Source organism: Erythranthe guttata, chromosome 2 (assembly GCF_056151865.1).
Source record: "Erythranthe guttata isolate IM_541 chromosome 2, IM_541, whole genome shotgun sequence".
NCBI classification, from domain to species: Eukaryota; Viridiplantae; Streptophyta; class Magnoliopsida; order Lamiales; family Phrymaceae; genus Erythranthe; species Erythranthe guttata.
The window spans coordinates 6,729,253-6,735,978 of record NC_142534.1 but is presented as its reverse complement, the minus strand read 5'-3'; the positions used below and the strand labels follow the sequence as shown (position 1 = coordinate 6,735,978).

The following is a 6,726-nucleotide window of genomic DNA, read 5'->3' as shown; positions in this document are numbered from 1 at the left end:
AATTGAATTCGCTTACAAGAATAGCTTTCAATCATCTATCGGAATGGCACCATACGAAGCCCTCTATGGTCGCAAATGTAGATCTCCACTCCATTGGGACGAAGTCGGAGAAAGAAAATTCCTCGGCCCAGAACTAGTCCAACAAACCATCGAAATAATTCAGAGTATTCGAGAAAGAATGCGTATCGCCCAAGATCGGCAACAATGTTACGCCAATTCTCGGAGAAGAGATTTGGAATTTGAAGTTGGAGATTCCGTATCCCTTAAAGTGGCACCTTTAAAAGAAATAATGCGATTTGGAAAAATGGGAAAGTTAGCACCTCGTTTTATCTGACTATTTGAGATTCTCGAGAAAATCATCACCCGAGCCTATCGTCTAGCCTTACCACATAACCTGTCCAATTTCCACAATGTGTTCCACATATCCATGCTTCGTAAATATATCCATAGCCCATATCACGTTCTAAAACCCGAGCCTATTGAATTATCCCCCAACCTAACCTAGGAAGAAAAACCCTCACAAATCCTCGAATACAAAACAAAAACTCACCGAAACATTCGTCTAGTTAATTTCTTATGGCATAATCATACTCTAGAAGAAGCCACGTGGGAACGAGAGGAGGAAATGCGTAAACACTTCCCGGAATTATTTGGGTCAGGTACAATTTTGGGGACAAAATTATTTTAAGGGGGGAAGATTGTAACACCCCACCTTTTCGAAACCCTAATCGCTAACCAAAATTCCATAACCCGAAAATACTTACATAAGAATTATTAGGAATTTAACTACATGACTAACTTAATTTCTTTATGTGCTTCGTTTGCTTAGATTAATTAATAATTATTATATGCCGATTAGATTAAATAATTATGTGCTTTATGTGCTAAAGATTAAATTGTAGATTTTTATGTGCTGGATTAATTTATGTGACTTATGTGATTAAATTAATCTATGTGTTATAGTTTATTGATCCATATGATTTTATTATTACATGATTTTACCATAAGTATAATTACATGCATATACACGTACATATATACATACAAATATGAAAATGTTATGTGAGCTATTCCACTGCAGACTATAGGTGATATATATATATATATATATATATATATATATATATATATATATATATATATATATATATATATATATATATATATATATATATATATATATATATATATATATATATATATATATATATATGTATATATATATATACATATATATATATATATATGTGTGTGTGTGTGTGTGTGTGTGTGTGTGTGTGTGTTTGGTTTTATGTGTGTGTAAGAGAGATTAGTAATTTTATTAATTAGAAAATAAATTAGAAAAAAGATGCATGCTTGTACACTTGGCAAGGAGTGAGAATTTACACTAATCCTACACTCAAGCATGCTAAGTTTCCTGAAGGATACTCTTCCATCTTCATCATTTTACACCTCACTCCACACTTGTCTTCTCTCCTCCATTTCCATCGAAACACCACCACCTCCATCAGCCACCGCCTCATCTTCCTCCAAGAAAAAAAATAAGGAAATTCAAGATGCAAATCCCCTATATAAGCTTCACTTTTGAGTATGCTAAAAACAACATAAAAAACACTTGCCTTCTTACAGGAGATCAAAATTCCTCCCAACTTGATATCAAAGCTCTCACCTTCTCCATTCAACTAGCTTGGTTCGATTTTGGAGCAACCTCTTAAAGGAGGTAACATTGTGCTTAGAAGAGTTCATTTTCCCCTTCTTTTCTTCCTCTAAAAACCCTCTTTTCTTTTGAAGGTTTTCTTTCGGCCAACACCTTTTTTGTTTTCGGTATTAGGTAAGAAATCTCGAATTTCTTGCTGCAATTAAAGAGTATCATAGTATGGAAAAGAGTTTTCAGAATTATCTAAAAGATTGCTTCACTTTTCGAAAATTAGGGCTTATTGAGTAAAAACCGAAATCTTGTGATAATCTTGCAATTTATGTTCTTCCATATCTAATCCATGATATAATCTGTGAATCTAAGCTTTTGTGGTTTGAGATTTAAATATTTCGTATTTTTGGGAATTTTGGCAAAAAAAAGTGAGTTTTTAAGATTTTTGGGGTTGCATGTGTAGATCTATGAATCTTAAGGGCTAATCTGGAATTTCTTGAAATTTCAGCTTGTAAAATGTTTGAATCTTGAAATTTTAGTAGTTAGCAAATGGAATTTTGTTTATTAGACAATTTGGTTGTAGTTTAGAGTTTGTAATTGGTAGAAAATCACTCTTTGGCTAAAAACACCACTTGCCTAGTATTTTAATTTTAAAACATTCGGTTTTCGATGAAACTACAAAATTATTTTTGTATCTGAATATTTAGTCAGATAAGAGTCCTATAATTAAATTATAGAATTGTCGGAGGTTATTTACTATTATTTAAAAATATTTGTTGTTCATGTGCCATAAATGAAACTTTTGTGCTTTAATCATTGTGCTTTGAGATTCTTAACATATTAATTGTGGGAATATGGATTTATTGCTTAAGAATAAATGAAAGGTTAATGGAATTATTGGGTTGGATAAGTCAGGATACGGGGGGCTGGTATTCCAACCGTAGTTACTATAGAAAAATGGGTGGTTTGATTCCACCAAAAGAACGGGCTCAGAATAATATGCTTATCATCCAAGTAAAGAAGTTAATTTTTCACGGATCCGAACAACAGAAAATGTTTTCATTCATGCATTTGCACGAAAGTGTAAATTGGTAATTTTTCATTATTTGAGTCAATTTATGTGTCTGATTAAATTAAGTGTTTCTATGTGTTCGTTTGGCGACGAACGGTAAGATCTGATGCCTATGTGTATATATGTATATAAATCCGTAAAACATATTTTAAATCCTCGTTATTTATTCGGATTTCTTACCGGGCTTAATAGCTCATATAAATACTTTTTAATTGCAGGTAGTAGCAGTAATCCCTCGCCGGAATGGACTGAGTAGTGGATAGAAGTCTGGCCCGGAGCTTTTGACGATCGTACGAGGGGTCTATAAATTATGCTACTTTTATTTTGGTGATGTAAACTAAAGACAATTTTCCTTATTTCCATTTTTAAACTCTCGTATTTCCCCGTTAGGGGAAATGAATCTTATTTTGGTACGGGCCTTATTTTGAAACTTTAATTTAATTGGTCCGCTTATTCTAGTAATTATTATTGTTGCCAAAATATTTACTCACCAAATGTGTTTCCAAAACTATGTTTACTTTTCAAACCAAAAATGAAAATATACAGTTAGATAATGTAGCAATCGAATAAAATCCTCCTTTCGAAAGTTACTTTTAAACGAAACATTTTGACGACTGAAGTACCCCAAGAAAGAGATTTTTAATAATTACATTTTGTCCCAATTCAAAGTTTTAAAAATTACAAAGAGATCCTTTTTTCTTCCGCTATCTAAATAAGTATCCCGATAAACACCGGATCGATTTATCGCCTGATTAGAAGGGGGGGGGGGGGGGGGGGTTGCTACACGAGGACGTTTCAATGATTCCGAAAATATAATTGTTATAATTTTTCAATCATCGGTTTATGAGAAACGAGCGAAAAAATACTAACGAACTTAAGTTGTTGGGCCCGGTCCAACTTAAGCCCGTTAGGGCTTTTATACAAGACACTAAAAATACAAGATTTATAGGTCTTGTAAATACATAACTTAAAAAAACAAAACCCTAGCCGGTCACACACGCGCGAGCTGCCATCTCCACCGCCGCCGTCGCCATCGCCCCGTCGCTGGAATCGACGTCCACGCGCCGATACTCCTCGGTAGTTCTATTCTTTTGTTTTATTCTTCTGTTTAATCTAACTTTTGTGTGTCCAGTGCCATGAATTTAGTAGAACACGGTATACGAGGTGAAATCCGGGAGGAGGAAGACGAAGGAGTCAAATCACCGAGAAGCCCTCGCCGAACAGCCGCCGCAAGCGCCCTCACGCGCCGCCCGAAGACAACGCGTGAATCTCACGCGCCGCCGGTGCCCGCGCGTCCCTCGCCGCCGCTACTCCCGACTGCACAGATTGGTTTCTGTGGCAGTTTGCTTAAATCCGAAAATTCGCATCACGCTTCAAGTGGTCTTTCAATTAGGTTTTAATTTAATAAGATTAAATTAATTGTTGATATTCGCACTATGTTTTTTCATTAATTTCATTATGTGTTTGTTAATGTATGATTGGTGATTTACAATGAGGATGGTACTTGATTTAATTATCAAATTAATAATATGCATGTTGTTTTATAATTTCGCAGGAAGCATTAAGGTACGCAATTAATTGCTATTATAGACTACGTGTTTATATGATTAAACTTTTTTTTGATATAAAATTTTTATTTTCCGCTGCATACACGTGCTGATTCCCAACAGTGGTATCAGAGCTCGTTGCGCAATTAATTGCGTTATATAAATTTTGCTTATTTTAATGCATGTTAGATTTATTAAAATTGCGATTGTTGTATTATTTAATTGAGTGTTTTCGAAATTTTAAAATATTTTTGAAATATTGTTTACAATTTTTCTAGTTTTAAATTGTTTTAAATTGGAAAAAAACGGATCCGAAATTTAATTAACACTGTTGTTTTTAATTTTGTCCGGATCCAACCGGTCGGACCGGCCGGTTCAATGGTTCTTTTCGATCCAACTGACCGAATTGACGTGGAATCGGATCAGTTAGACCGGTTCTCGGTCTGACTGACCCTACACACTGATTCAGCTAGCTGGGCCTGACTGAACCGGACTGTTTCGGTCGGAACTGGTCAGACCGATCAGACCGGACCGGTTCACAAAATAAAAAAATAATTTTTTTCAGATTTCTAAAATTAAACTTAAAACAAATTGATTTTAATTTTTTGAAAATTATTTTCAATTAAACCGAATTATATAATTGATTTAACAATCAACTAGTCAAGAATCCCTCATTCTTAATTTAATTAAGAATTATTTCAAGCTATAAAGAAAAACCAATCTATTGAATTTTTCTTTTCTTCTGCAACAGTTGAATTATGCGTAGCCGTTTGCAATAGTGCAGCAAACCGTGTTAGCGGGGAGTACTATAGTAAGGTAAGTTGTAGTTCAATTGACATAATGATGAAGGTAGCCATAGAAAAGGTTATGCTGGATTAACGTGGTCGGCTAGATTAACTAGGGACTGCATTAGTTTGGTATAATTAAGTTCTATGAGCATATTTGATTGGTAGGTCAGCCTTGACACACGAAGATTTTGAATTCGCGAGATTAACTTAGGTCATTATGAAGTGTGGGGAAAATTACTTTAGGATCATATAAATGATATGATTGATTGTGATCTACCTTTGGGTAGATATAACTGATGGGGATCAGGCACGTGTACGCAGCGGAAAACAAAAAAAATATTTTATTTATATAAACTAACTTATATAAACAAGCACGTGCACAATAAATTAAAATTAATTGCGTACCTTTTCGCTTCCAATCACCGACAAACATGCTCGCATATATAATTAATTTAAATAACATAAATTAAATCATCATAGCATGCTCGCGAAATTAAAACAAATAATAAACATGCTCAACGAACGATTCACATAAACACATAATCGAACATATAGATTCATGTGATTCAATAATCAATTAACATATATTAATCTCAATTAATATAAATTCATTAATACATGTATATTAATTAGGGAAAATGATATGTTACCCTTGAAGGGTGAATCCAACGAAGACTCGAGAAGATGGCTAGCTGCTTTTCCCACTCCTACTGATCCAACCTGTTTGCTGATCTGAAATTATAGCCCTTCTCCGACTTATATATCTCCACTATTATTTACTGTATTGACAATTCCTTCTGGAAGATTGTATTTTTATGAGTCGTTTAGCTTCTGCCAAGATTTCACGTCCATCCGATCACCAGTTGATTTATGGAGAATTTTCTCGCTGGACTGCGCAGGAAAATCCGAGAGCAGTTTTTCAGAATTGCCTTCTCGCATCACCGACTTGTGGAGGCGCGTGCGAGCGCGTGCAAAGGACCTTGGTGGCGCCGTTGGCGGCATAATAATCTTCCTCCTATAAGGTTTCACCTCGTATATTCAATTCACTATGCACGCAGCACTAGATACGTGATAGGCTAAGTACAACGAAGAAGAACGAAGGGAAAAGGAAGATGCCGATGCGGCGGCGAGTAGCAGCGGCGCGGCGGCTGGTGGCGGAGGTAGGGTTTCGGCTGCAAGGTGGAAGGCCGATGGAGGAAGAGAGGCTAGGTTTTCAAGCTTGTGTTGTGTCGTTTTTGTGTGTCTTGCACAAGACATATAAATCTTATTTATATGCTCCTTGTGAAAACCTTAACAAGCCTTAAGTTGGGCTAGGCCCAACAGCTTAAGTCCACTCTCTTTCTCGGCTCGTTTCTAACAAACGAATGCTCGCAAAAATATAACAATTATATTTTGACGATGAGCACAAATTCTCGTCGATACGAGTACCACTTTGCAATTTACTAATTTCCGAAATTGGAAACCCTAATTTAGGACTTGCCAAATTGGGAAACTTCCCAAAATAGAAAGTTCACTAAATTTCCGTTGGATTCTTTTCCTCTACTTATTCTCATCCGTAATTAACAATTACGAATGTTGGACTCAATCACATTGACTTCCAATTACACTAAGATTAACTAATTAATCTTAGCTCGTTGCATTAAGGATCTCAAGTACACGAGCAGTGTGACC

At 35.3% G+C, this 6,726-nt stretch overlaps 1 long non-coding RNA gene across 1 annotated transcript; it reads left to right on the top strand.

Annotated features, from left to right (window-relative positions):
* Positions 1 to 1,292: 1,292 nt before the first annotated feature.
* Positions 1,293 to 3,182, top strand: LOC148772218 (uncharacterized). Its single transcript, XR_016030064.1, has 3 exons — positions 1,293 to 1,720; positions 1,792 to 1,831; positions 2,939 to 3,182. It is a non-coding gene; the product is annotated as an uncharacterized LOC148772218 (long non-coding RNA).
* Positions 3,183 to 6,726: the final 3,544 nt, after the last annotated feature.